We start from the raw sequence: 13,713 nt of genomic DNA on the forward strand, positions 1-13,713 counted from the left end.
TTAATCCCTCTGTATTTACTGTACATCTGGATGAAAACAGAATGTTTATAAGCGAAATACGAAAATGTGTAGCATCTACCAGTGAGCAAAACTAATCACATTCACCAGTCACCAGGCTGGTTAATATTATAAAGACTCTGTGAATCATGAATATCAAGCCAGCCTGAGGGTACAAATCCATGAATCTAGGGAGTTTACCTGTCTCTCTTAGTCAGCAGGCTATCCCTTTTCCATCACTACAATTTAGGCATATATTGCCTAATAATAAATGTGATAATAAAAATGTATTTTGGGAAGCAGGATGTTGTTGTAATAGAGCTTTAGATCAAAAGTGAGATTCAGTTTACTTAATTTAACCAACTACCAACTATCTGCCTAGCCTAATCTAGTTGTGTAGGCTCTCTCCTCAGTGGGGAGAGAGGGAAAAAAGCTGGGATGAATTACTTTTGGGAGGTGACTGTCTCTCCACTGACAATAGAGGGAGCCTACACAACTGGTTTAGACAGGACACTTAACTTTTAGGTGGGTATGAATTACTCCAGGCTAATTCTGTTTTGCTCCAGTAGATTTGGGTCCTCATCTTTTTTTCCACTGATTTACAGCATAACCTTGGGAATATCACTTAATGTGGTTTTTTTTTTCCCTTGGACTCAGTTTCTCCATCTAAAAAATACCCCGTAGCTAAAGTTCTTGGAGAACCTTTGCAAAGGATGAAATGTTGGTGCAAAAATGTTGTTTTCCTTCTCTCGCTACTTTCACGTGCCTGTAGTTGTCATTAAAATCAACAGAATTTTTGTGACAGCATAGGTTTACGTGTGATAAGAAGCAGGGCTGAGTGAAAATTATTTTAGAAGCAGTCTATATCTTCTTCAGATGTGACAGAATATTGTAAAAATAAAAATCTAGTAACTGGTTGCATGTATTGATTTCCCCATCTTTGCTTCCCCTTCACACCTTCCCTCTACCCGCCTGCCCCCCCCAGCAAAAATATATAGGGAGTGGGGAGAACGTTCTTCAAATTAGACCTGTATTTTAAATAACCTTGGCCTGTTTGCAACTGGGAAAATGTTTTTTTACTTGAGAGATTTATTTCTGTCCTTGTAACACCATGTACTATATGCATTGCACCTGTTCAGACATAAGCACAGCACATTATTATAGCTGTAGGGGTAGAAGCTTCCCAATATATATTTTTGAAAGGAGGGAATGCTGGGGAGAATAGCCCTCTCTTTTCAATTGTTTACCGAGCAGGCTCTTAGGAAGACTTCTTCCTCATCAAGATCAATTTTCCCTGCTCCCCTATTGTCTGGGGAAACCTATCTTCAGGAGCGTCTTTCTTGAAAGACCTCATGACTTTAAAATCATCAGTGGGCTTTGTGTAGTCTGCCTGTCAAAAGAGATATGTTTACACCTTCCCTGCATGTGTTAGAGCTATAAGGTTACGGAGCAGAATGGCTGAGACGTTTCAGCGCTTCATGCTAATATGCACAAAAAATGTATTTATGATAATCATATGGACTGTCTGAAACAATGCATTCCAACATCCTGTAACATAAATAAGAAAGGTGGAGCCAGCCGGCACCAAACTGTTTATTTGCCAGCAATCCTGCTCAGCCCCGTATACCTTTTCTACGCTGCCTCAGCCTGGCAGTATTGAACCTGTTGCTGCATTAGCCGAGTTGTATTTTGCTAGATAGGGGAAGGAGGGTTGTCTGCTGTCTGGTAGGAGGGCTTTGTCTGTGTGCGCCTTTCTCTCTCTCCCTCTCTCGCTCTCCCTGTCTCTCGCACTCTCGCTCGCTCTCGTTCGCTCTCTCTCGCTCGCTCTCCCTTTCCCGTCTCTGTGGTTTGTAAGGTAGGTTGCAGTGTGTGTATATACACAACATCAAGAGCAGGAAAATGGACTCATTAGGGAGGCAGGCAGTCATTACCACTCACACTGTACTTCCAGGGAGACAGCGACTATGAGGAGACAAACTGAGGACTGGGGAACAAGGTAGGCCAGTCAACTTTTATAAAAAATGAAAGAATAAAGCTTATACTCTCCTTAAACCACCAGCACTTCTTTATTTCCTCCCCCTACCCCCCCTCGATTTTTAATTTAGAGATGTAAGTTTGCCAGACCTATTTGCTAGCTTAAAATTCGGAACATCTATAGAAGGCCTTACCCTCTACAAATGTTTCCCCCCCCTCCCCCCCACTTATTTAAGGGTGTGCCCCCTTATGATTCACTTTAATTACTTTTTTTTTTAATCACGAAGGAAACAAATACGTTTGTTTTCCAACACTAGTTCCAAGTAAATCAATATCTTTCACTCTTGTAAAACAGCCCTCTCCGTATGTTTGTGGGTCTCTCTGCTTTTTCTTTTCTGTTTATGCAGTTCCATCTGTCCGTCCATATATCATGTTCTCCTTATTTACTGCTAAATGGGGTTTTATTAGTATTTGCCAATGACTTTTAACTGTAATGCCTGTGACCGGGGTTAACGGTGACTCTCGTTCTTTGTTTTCTATATATATGCACACTGTAAGTTTAAAGTCCATGCTTGGCATACTGTAAATAAAAGCAAAAAAAAAGAGAAAGCAGGTTCCACTCCTCCTGACAGGATTTTTATTCAGAGATTTTGCTGTTTATCTGTTTTGGTGTGGGGGCGGAGGGGGTTAATTTTGGTTATTGTACATGTACTTTTTCCTCCTGGATATTTTTAACATCTATTTTTCATTATTAGTGTTTTTCCAGTTTCCTTTACTAGGAAGAAAGGAGACGTATATTCTAACTTTTATGTTGCTGATCTAATGTAACATTATGGAGGCATCACTGGGTTAATAAGAATTCAAACTTTCTAAGAGGGAGTTTGTATCCTTGGCTGCCCCCCACCCTCCCACTTTATGCATGGTTATGCTTGTGTTTCCGTGTGTACTGACGGGGAAGGGGGGGGGAGGGAATAGATATTTTTTTTACAGTGGTGGCAAATTATGAAATCTATCGAGCCATTTTGTCCAGAAATAGTAACTATTTATTTACCATTTGTTCATTCCACAAATATGCTGCTTATTTGTAATTTCAAACATTGAAGCTTTTCTCTGAATTAATTTTTTTCTTCTTTTTCTTCTTTCTTTTTTTTTCTGGGGAGGGATTTGTGATGCATTTCATAGCCCATTTAGCATTGTCGAGTTTTTGGAGCCCATGGGTTCTAAAGACTGCTTAAACTGATCCATTTGAAATGGTCTTTTTATCTTAGCTCTTGTCATTTCTGTTGGAGAGTAAAACTGCTACTCTGCTGGTAACAAAAAAAAAAAAAAAAAGAAAGAAGGGATAGTGGAAGTGAGTTACATAAAATGTTCTGGAGAATCGTAAGTAATTATATAAAATGGACGCTGATCGGTGGAGATCTCTCAACAGTAACAGTCACCTTTTTTAATAGAAAATTATTTATTTAATAGGAAGAGGCAGACTTCTTAAAAACATGCATTAGGCCTTCCTTTTAGCACAAAGAAGTCTATAATGCAATATTCCTAACCCACCTGAGACTGCCTAGGAGATTCTCCAAAACCTTCAAATCCTTTGAAATGTTTCTTAAAAATCCATTATTTTGCGACCAGAAAGAACTTTTGCTGCCAACAGGTTTTTTTGCTGTTGTTTGGGGTTTTTTTAGCTGTCCTTTAACTTACCAGTCCCCAGTTTCAACAGAAGTGCCTCCTCGCTGAACAAACTAAGTTAATTGAAATCCAAAGCAGCAGATCTATTCACTGGCACTACAACTACAGAAACTACTTGCTCCATTTTATTAGCAGCTTTATTTCCAGAACATAAGTGAAACTTTTCAAGGTTTTATATATCAGTGTGCCAAGAATTGGTGGCTCATCTCTTAGCTGGGGAATGACATTCATTATTTACTATTTTTTTTCCTCCTTCTTTTTATTCAAGCTTCTAAATTAATATTTTGTCGATAGACTTTAAATGTGTTTATTGCTTCAGATGATCTGTTAACTGCAGCAAGGTATTTCCTCCCCTCTCTAAAGTTTGAACCTTAAGCTTTGAAACTCGCACTGGTTGTAGAGGGGATGTTGAAGTTATGCCAAAAATGTAGGGGTCTTAAAGGTGGAGTTGCTGATCCCTCTAGATGGTGATCAGCCTCGAGTGAGGCAGCAGGAGTGTTAGCAGCCATCCTCCTCATGGGATGGGTGGTGGGTTTTCAGGCACCTGTCATTTTCTCCTGAACCAGTGCAGGTGTACGTTCCTCAACCGCCCAGGGATTTTTTTGTAGGAAAGCACATGGACCTGTTCTGAGGATTCTTGCACGTACATTTAGCAGAAGCCCAGACTCATCTTAACATTTTTGAAAAACTTGAAAACTGACTACAAGAAATCTCTTGATTTTATGAAAACTCCCGGCAAGAAGAATTCAAGCAGAGAAAGTGAGTCAGAGTGATAGAAACATTTTTCATTACCCAGTAAGATCTTGTTGTAATATTAAAACTTTTTTCACTAGGAGGCTGTAATTTTCTTTGAACCCCAAGTATATTCTAGCCAAAAAAAAAAAAAAAAAAAAATCTTAGCCCCTTTCAATAGCACAAAGTCCGTTTGCAATCTGGATACAGCAGCAAAGGGTAAAGTATGCCTAAGTAAACTTAAATCCGGCATATGGAATGTTCAAACCTGTTGGCCAGGGGCGTAGGACCGAGTTTGGCGTGTGCGGGGCAGCGCGGGGTGCCCTGGGTTCCCCTGCTCACAGCCCGGGCAGCTGTGCGGGGCAGAGCCTGCGGTGTTGATTGGGTCACACTGTGCTTTATTTTAGTGTTGGAGCAGACAGTTATCTAACACACCCACATGAGGAAGTGCTCTGGAGCAGTTATTTCATGCTTTGCCATGCCCTGTAGCTAGAGTAATTTTGGGCTGACTGGCGTGTGTATGTGCCTCTTTCACTCCTGTGAGACGAAAAGCAGTGCTGTTGGGGTTTTTGTGTGTATGTTTTTGTGGTGTTTTTTTTTTTTTTAATAGGACCAAAAATGGGATATAAGACAGTTAAATCCAAATACCAAACAAATACCAAGTCAAATTATTTTTAATAGTAGAAGATTTTTCTTTTCTCTTAAAGCAGGAAAAAATATCAATCTTGTTTATTTTGATAAAGACAGTTGTAGCAATTTCCTGCGTTGACTATATCATTATTATAAATATTACTCACAGTTTTCCTATTTTCGCATTTTCTTCATAGGCCCAGCTTATTCATAAGGGAAAACAGCTGCAGAATATTAAAAAAAATGTAATATTATTTATATAAAACTTTGATGTAAATAGGGAACAGTGTCCCCTGCTAGAGAATTCTGTGGGATGGCTTACAAATCCCATACAAGAGAGATTACAGTCTTAGATAAATTGTTATTTAAATCGTTTCAAGAAAACCCTGTTCATTTTTGCAGACCATAGGAGGTTTTAAGCAGAATAATTTGAAAAGGAGTTCTGTTTAGAAATTGGTGGCATGCTGTGGCCTTATAGATTTCAGTTGGTTTCACTCCTGTCTGTTTTTATAGGACTTTTTTGCACTGCATTCTCGATGGTGAAGAGTTTCTACTGAAAGAGATTCATAAATGTTAATGGAAATTTAAAGACTGAAATTTAACTTCAAGTTACTTTAGATTTTTTTTTTTTTTTGCAAAACTTTTAGAAAATCCAAATACTTTATAAATTTTTGTTTGTTTGTTTGGGTGTTTTTAATGAAACAATGCACTGGAAATAGTTACTTTTAAAGCATAACTTGTTCCTTCTGTAGGGTCTGACATTCACACTGTGCTGCAGAGAGGAAATGATGGCAAATCAAAGTGAAACGGACTTCACTGTTCTTGTTAGTTTGGCCCAAGAAAATTAAGAAAGTAAACAAACAGTATCGACTGTGAAAAATAACTTGGATTTTAATAAGCTATTTATGCAAGTAATCCAGGTTTCTCTTGGTGAAGAGAAGTGTTTGACCATATACCAAATTTTGAGATATTTTTGTAATATCTGTACAGCTTTAACTTGCGGAGGTTTTCACAGATGTATTAAACTTTCGGTGAGGAGTGAATAAAGGTAAAGGCTTTTGTCCAGGTGGTTTTTGCTTTGATTGTGTTGTCTATATTCTTGGTTATAATTCATCATAAAAGTTAATATTTAGTTCTAACTGCACTGATCCCATTCTGTTCTAATAGGAAACTGGCACTTCAAAATGATTGGTGCTTATGTCTTTTATGTTTTCTTACATTTTTGTACTTAATCCTTCAGTGCCAGCGAGTACTATGACGGCATTTTGACTGCCCGGCGCTGGCAGGAGTTCTGTTTGCAGACAAGTCTTGTAAAATGGGCACCAGAAGCACAGGGACATGCGCCACCTCCATCTTCCATAGCTGCTGGGGCAGCCAGGGCTGCCGGTGCCACGGGGCAAGTTGCTACACATCCCAGAGGTTTGGAGAAAGGAAGAAGTTCAGCTTTTACCACGTGCAGTGAAGTCTCTGTATCTTGAAGTAGTTAAAATACAGGAGTGGGAAATCAAGCTAATGGGACAAAGCTGTCTTTAAAGAAAAAAATGCTGTTTCTCTGACAGCTAGGTTTTGGCCTAGGTGAAATGAGTGTGGAGAGTCCCAGCCTGTTTGCGATGGGGCAGATGTTCACCTCGCAGAAAAGCGAGCTGTTGACTGCCTTGGCACTAGGTGGCACTACGGGAAGAAAGGCCATGGACTATGCCAGAACAAAGGCTGAAATCCTTTCATGCCAAGAATGGTCTGATCCCATCAGCGATAACTTGCCCTGCCAGCCCCATGGAGGGCAGATTTGCAGTCTGTGCTGTACTTGTTGTTATCAGGTACCGTACCTCGACATCTTTTATGGCAGACAGGTATTCTAGGAGAAACCAGTCCTGCCTAATTCAAACACTGTGAGTGTCTTTAGGACTTCATTCTTCAATACCTCATGTCATAAATCTTTCCTTGTGATTTTCTGAAATGGGTGGACACAGATCGCTAGGTAACTTTTTATGGCCGATTTGCACAAGTATAAATGACAGTACAAGGGATGAACCAAAACCTGTAGAGTCTTCCAGAAGGTTTGAGCTACTATCAAACTAGTGGTTATAAAAGTCTGTATTTAAACCAGTTGGTAACTACAGCAAAGAAGAAAGGAAACTGAATAGGCAATGCTTCCAACCCTGTGCAGAGCACCTGGTGGGAAAGCCTCTGCAGGACAGACTTGGTGCCATTCTCCTGTCACCTGTAGATGACCTCTTACTGTTATACTTCCCTAGTGAATTTATCTTGGGATTGTGGTAGAGCTAAAAATGCAGACAAGTGTAGTGTGTCTTTTGATTCTGGGGTAAATACAGCATGGGAATTACTGATTTTTTTCCCTTTTTTTTCTTCTCAACTAAAAGAAGAGCTTTCTAATATTTTGCTTCTGAAATCATCAATAGCTGTGTGATCAATCCCTTGCAGATACAAGAAGTAGGACTGGGAAAGTTGCCTTATGGACTTCAGAGTTGTCCTTTCAGCTGACTGAAAGTTAATTATTGATTTCTCTTTCCTCCCTAGAGATCCATATGCCTTTCTTTCTGACTAGAAAGTTAGTGGTCACAGTGCAGGAATTTGAGAGCAATCATCGTGTGGCAACACAAGATTTCATGGGCAGAATGTCAGGAACTGGTAAGATGGAGGTTGACATGGGGAGAGAGTGAAGAAAGACAAGTAGGTAAAAGCATATGTCCATTGTTTTTTTATGTGGGGTAGATGTGGAGCCTGTTATTCTCCATGGCTTTGGCTCCTAAACTCCTAACAATTTGATAGCTAAGTGAGTCACAGGCATTAGTGAAAGAGGAATGCTGAGAATAAAAACAAAACAACAACAAAAAACAACAAAAAAAATCTCATTGTTTAGGCACAAACACAAGAAAACCATGTTTAATTGCTGATGTGCTCCCTCTGCTGGTTCTCTAAAACTAACAAATGCTATTCCCAGAAGATTGGGCCACACCCTCTGGGACACTGCCTGACAAAAATTGTGCCTAAATGAATGGCTTTGAGCTCTCTTGCAACTAGCAGTATTATCAGCAAAAGAAGTCTTCTGATAAAGTGTGTTAAAGATTTGTATACCAGGCATGACTGCTGAGAGGTCCTGAAATGTTCTATCCTGTAATTCAGCCTTTTTTGTTTCCAGTCTTACTTATACTTGATAAGCGTTCCTTTTTCTATCATTTCCCAAGTTTGTATTTTTCATTTTGCTGTGGCTGCTTCTAGGATTTTTCCTGTCTTAAGGAGTTTTATCTGATATCCTCATTGATGCTTTTAGTTTCAATTTTAGTGCATGTAGTATCTGAAGAAACCCTGATGTAGCTTAGAGTTTGGCAGCTTCCAATTCTTTCTGTCACTGTCAGTTAAATCTGCTTGTCAGCTTTATACTGTTGTGCCCACTTCATCCTGTCCTTTGGCTTGAATACCGGCTGTTTTTTCAGGATACTCTTGAACATCCTTCCTCGTTGTGATGAATCTGTATTTCTTTTCCAAACATAGACTGAACTGTTTAATATATTCCCTACACAGCATATTTCCCCAGTAGATAAGTTAATAAAATCCAGAATTTGCACTTTCATACTATGAAAAAAGGTCTAAGTCCTGGATAAGATTGAGTATTGGAGAGAAAAAAACTGAAGAAAGCTGTATTAATTTCCATAGAATATTTGCAATGTATGGAAGATTTCTGACACAGTGATAATATAATAAAAAATTGTCCTGTGTTTCCTGTATTTTCCACCTATGTGGACTGTCTTGATAAAGAGCCCCATCTTCCAACCGTTGACACATCAGTGGGAATCAACTGTGCAGACTGTTGCAGGACTGGGCTCAAGTTTTCCATGTAGAGTAGTGAAAAGTTTCCTTTCTGCAAGTCTCATGTTTCCCATCTAGGTGACTGCTTATTAAATCTTTATCCAGTAGGGACAATAAACTAAACAGCCTGGTGGGTAGCTAATTGTCTGGAGTGACTCAAGCCACGTATAAATCTCATTTGTACTCAGTACGTTGACTCTCTCTGGCCTCATTGCTCTTTCTAGTATTCATTCATTTTGAGACGGCTGAAATATAATGCAAAGAAAATAATCCCTGGTTCTTCTTTCTCAGAGTCTCGGAGGATACTTGTAGACTGATGCTACATTATTTCCCTTTCATGGGCCCTGCAGTTTAGGAGCCCATCCTCCTGAAACAGCGCAGGGTACTGGCCCCCATGTGGGCAGTCACAGCAGAGATAGCACTGAGGCCTCATCACCCTCCTCTCACCAGGTCCCTGGACATGAGGAAATGTCGCAGTGGCTGGCATCTCTGTGATAGCTTGCCATCCTGCTGTACCTGCTTTGGGGATAAATAGAGAATACAGCGCCTGGGGCTACCAATCTGGCACCTTTTGCTGGTGCTAAACTAATACAAGTGATGAGAAGCGACATGAGTTCCCGGCGAAGGCCCAGCCTGTCCTGGCTCACGGGTGAACTGTTTGAAGTCCAAACCGTGTTTTGTAATTTCCAGCATTTCATAAAAATGCTGCTTTTATTTTCCTATCCAAACGACGGCCAAGTTTTGAAACCTTCAAAGCTTGCTCCAATTGGATAGAATAAGTGTTTTTAAGATGGCGACATTTCCTAAATGAGCTGGTACCTTCTGTGCTATACCAACTTCAAATAATTTATCCACTAAGTCAGTCAGGCTTGTCCTGAAAGATTTCACTGCTGTGAAAGCAGCTGCTCCTGAATGAGATTAAAAGCCAGTTGTGCTTTTACCGTACAGTCGGCTTTGCAGAACTTTGTGCCGGACAACAGAACACTCAATTATTTTTCCCTGGTGCTGGACATTTCTGGTTCTGGAATTAAATTGCTTTTTCTTCCAATTTCCAAGTCACATTTTAGATGGGAATGGATCTCATTCCAACTCTTTCTTAATACTTTTGTAGACAATTCTTTTTTCAACCTGTGTACAGGGATCTTAAATATTTTTGTCAGCACAAAGTCATGGTGCAGTATTAGAGGCTGTAATCAAATTGCAGTGCAGTCTTTACTGTATCTAAGGTACTGGTAAGGATAACCAGGGGAAGCAGGATTCGCAGTTTGTTTCATAGTTTTCTGTGTGACTTTCAACAAGTCACTTTATTTCTCAGTGTCTCAGTTACTTGTCTTTGGGAAAGGGATAATGATGTTTATCAGTTTCTGAGAGCAGTTAGGAGGCATTAGTTATAGCTATACTAGTGAGTTTTGTCCTTCCCTCTTGGGTTTGTGCCTTGTTATCACCCTGAAGTGCATTGCAACCTTTTCCTTTAATCTATCTGCTTTGTTTTAACCTCCCCATGAAGTTTTTGAATACTTGTGGTCTTTCTCTGGCATGTCAGACTAGAACTGATACCTGAAGTCTTGGGGTTTGGGTTTTTGTTTTGCTTTGTTTAGTTTTGTTTTTGAAAGAGTTTTTACCACATGGAAATTAAGAGCTAGCCTTTTCTTAGGTAGTTTGGATGACAGTAACTGTTCTGCCCTGATCATGCAGGCTGTATTACGTTGTAACTCAGGTGAATTTTGCATATGTTTTAAGCCACGTACTTTCACTGCATTTAGCCCTCTGCTGTCTTGACCAGACTGCTATTAATAACTGAGCTAGCTCAGTAAGGCTGTCTCTATGGTGGAGTGAGAGTCCTCTTGTCTAGATCACATCCATATCCAGCCCTGTGATAATTTATTCTGCTCCCAAAATAATTTAATTTAATTTTCATTCCACATCTTTTTCAGGTGAAAAACGTTGAAAACAAAAAGGAAGTGAGCTAAAATGCACTTTTCTGGAGTTTCCTGGTTAAGTCTGGTTGTGCAGTAACACAGTTTAGTAGACTGTAGGCTGTTTTAAAGAGTTATTAAAATCTGGAGTAATGTTACTGTGGAACATTGGCTTCAGTGTCGTAGAAGGACACAAATGGAGCATTTAGGAGGGAGGTTCGTGAAGAATGTGAGCAGCTAGAAGAAATAAAAGCTGAGACGCAGGCAGGGGGCAGAGCTGTTCAAAGAAAATGAGGACAAAAAGTCTGAACTTCATGCAAAAAGAGGGGCTAACTTGGTACCACTGGCAAGAGAGGGAGAAAATTTTAGCGGCAGGATTCTGTGTGAGTAGGACCGGAGTGGGGTGGGACGAGGCCACAGCCCTTTCCTTTTTCCTCATGAGCAGTGAGCTGGAATAATCATCATACAATAATCATCTTCAGAGGACTGTGCTCTTGGGATAAGAAGTTCCACGTGAAATTTCTGAATGTCTGTGTCTCTGCTAAAATGTTTGTGGGTCATATTTTGCCCTACGTTAAATTTCTATAAAAGCGAACCAATTCCATGAAGTTTAGAAAAAATGACATTGAAGCAGGAGCTGAATTTAGCTTTGTATTTCTAGCCTGCTGGTGCAGCTGGCATACGTCTGAAGCAGTAAAGATGATGCATGGTACTCCACAAGTGATTTGTGACCAGGAGACAGTTTTCTTTAGGACAGTGCTGCTGAATTTGACCTCATTTTTGCTGTGTTAGATACTGTCTCCCCTGTGGCAGCATACATAGGTGTATTAATAAATTTCTTACCAGATCTCTCCTTGAAATCTCAGCTTATGGAACTGATGAAAAAGCTTGCTTTTACGAGGTGATGCTGATTATTCTCATAAAGCCCAGGCAAAGCCTGCAAAGAATTTAATATACAAAAAGTTACCTTTTTTTTTTTCCTCATCTGCAAAGGTTTAATCCTGAGACCTTGAGTGATTTCTTTTTTTTTGTTGTTACTGTTTTGTTTTGCTTTGTTCTCATTAATCAAAAAAGAGAGGCGCCAGTTCTGTCTAAGTCTTTCCCAGGCTTTTTTAGATACAGGACTGACACATGCACTTCAAAACAGAGAACAGTTATCAGCAGAAGGGAATGATCACGAAAGGTTCTGGGACAGTTTAACCATAGATAGCTGCTGATATGAATAAATAGCACTTTGCTTTTCTGAAGAAACTTATTCAAATATCTTACAGTGTTTAATGAAAGTAGTTAATTTAGTTTTGCTTAATTCCAGTAGCTAAATCAACATTATTATTTCCAATTTTTAATCAGAAACAATTGAGGCACAGAGAGAAAAAGGAAGTGAGACCTTTCTTTCTTCCTTCCTCAGTATACTGTACATGCAAATAGGAGCTGGAAAAGTAAAGACCATGTTCCATGGACAAAGGAAGCTCAGATGATTCTTGGCTATATTAAAGACTGTTAGGCTTTTTTTTTTTTGTTAAACACCATTGTGGTATTGTAACACATATACAACTTCTTTGCCATTAAAGTCTTACTTCTACTTTCTGAATGAGATATAAAAACCATACAGTAACTAGAAATTGATGCCAAATACATTTAACATACCAACACATCAACAAAGTGTTTAATAGCAGAATTTTTTAAGACAACAAAATCTTTTTGGGGTTTCGTTTGCTTATTATTTATAATTACTCTCTTAACTCAGTTAATGTAACTTCAGTTTTTTTTATTTTCCCCCAGTTGGATTTCTCTCAGATGGATATATCCCGAGGAGCTCCAGTGTTAGCTTTGTCCAAGAAGTAGATGTGTGAAAACTTGACCAGTCTGTCCCCTTTTTTTGTACAGTAATAATCATAGGGGAAAGTTATACCTGGCTGAAATACATAATAGTGTTGCTTGACTAATTAAATAGTCATCAAGAGAAGACTGGAGCTTCCTATCACGTAAAAAGACAAACGTACCTTCAAATAATTACACTGGTCTGAACTTCTTGTATGGATGTCTGCTGTATGTGCAATGGCTATTAACCTCTAAGAACTGTGATATGTAAAGAAGAACATAGCCCCTAAGGGTTCTTTGGACACAGGCATTTAAAGAGGATTGTTAGTTCTCTGTTTAAACTTGTCAGTGGAAGAAAAGCCTATGCAAGTAATGATAGGAGCCTGCAAGTATTGGGTCTGGGCAGAACACAGGTGTATTGCTGCTGAAGCATCTGTCAGGGAGTGAACAGTAGGAGGAACTCAATTGTACATTCAACTTGAAAACTGTACAATGAGTAGCTGCATTTAGCTTGAGAATTACATTCTCAAGATCTGGAGATCTCAATTCTTGAAAACTTGCAAATAGGTTTTGGGTTTGTACTGCTTTCACTTCCCAAGAGCCAGTTTTAATGTCTGTTGATGCTTAGAAGACCAGATTGGAAGGACAGCAACAGAAAGTTTTATTAGCCAGCACAATTAATACTTTCTTCTTGGAGAGCCAAATTCATCTAGCGTAGTATGTTTACAAAAGAAAAGGCTGGAATGCACAATAAGGTTTTCCTTTATCAGAGACATATGGACTCACCATCACTGGATATATTTGTGAGACACTGTAACAAAGAACACTCCTCAGGCTTGTCTCACATTTCAAGGGTTGAAGGGCAAACCAGATGAACGTCCCTCCTAAAAACTGGATGAACCAGCTTTTTCATGTGCAATTTCCAATTTCAATAATCCTCAAGAAGCTTATAAAAGCCAGGATGGAGTCAGTAAAACCTCGTCTTATTAACCTCCAAAAGGACACAAAGGGGTTTGGATCTCAAGGCTGGTCTGGGTGCCAAGTGCACCTCCTAAGTACTCTCATACTGTCTCAACCTGCTGTAACTTTTGGCAGACGCAGTATAGTAGGGTTCACAAAGCAGATGAAT

General features: G+C 39.4%; 1 protein-coding gene and 1 long non-coding RNA gene across 16 annotated transcripts in view; one reads left to right on the forward strand and one right to left on the reverse strand.

The window, feature by feature from the left end:
* Positions 1-1,732: 1,732 nt before the first annotated feature.
* ZBTB20 (zinc finger and BTB domain containing 20) overlaps positions 1,733-13,713 on the forward strand; it is a 475,348-nt gene continuing 463,367 nt past the window's right edge. For 12 of the 15 annotated variants that reach the window (XM_051779641.1, XM_051779642.1, XM_051779643.1 and 9 more), the window contains exon 1: positions 1,736-1,993. The gene's annotated coding sequence lies outside the window, so the exon portion shown is untranslated. Of the gene's footprint in view, positions 1,994-13,713 lie in introns of all 15 variants that reach the window. The other 3 variants (XR_007903182.1, XR_007903183.1, XR_007903184.1) reach the window with 1 other exon arrangement.
* On the reverse strand, positions 1,942-7,334 carry LOC127467581 (uncharacterized). Its single transcript, XR_007903193.1, has 2 exons — positions 4,658-7,334; positions 1,942-3,275 (listed from the first exon to the last, which is right to left on the reverse strand). It is a non-coding gene; the product is annotated as an uncharacterized LOC127467581 (long non-coding RNA).

This window comes from Manacus candei, unplaced genomic scaffold (assembly GCF_025592945.1).
Source record: "Manacus candei isolate 608988 ecotype Guabito, Panama unplaced genomic scaffold, ASM2559294v1 h1tg000014l, whole genome shotgun sequence".
Classification (NCBI taxonomy): Eukaryota; Metazoa; Chordata; class Aves; order Passeriformes; family Pipridae; genus Manacus; species Manacus candei.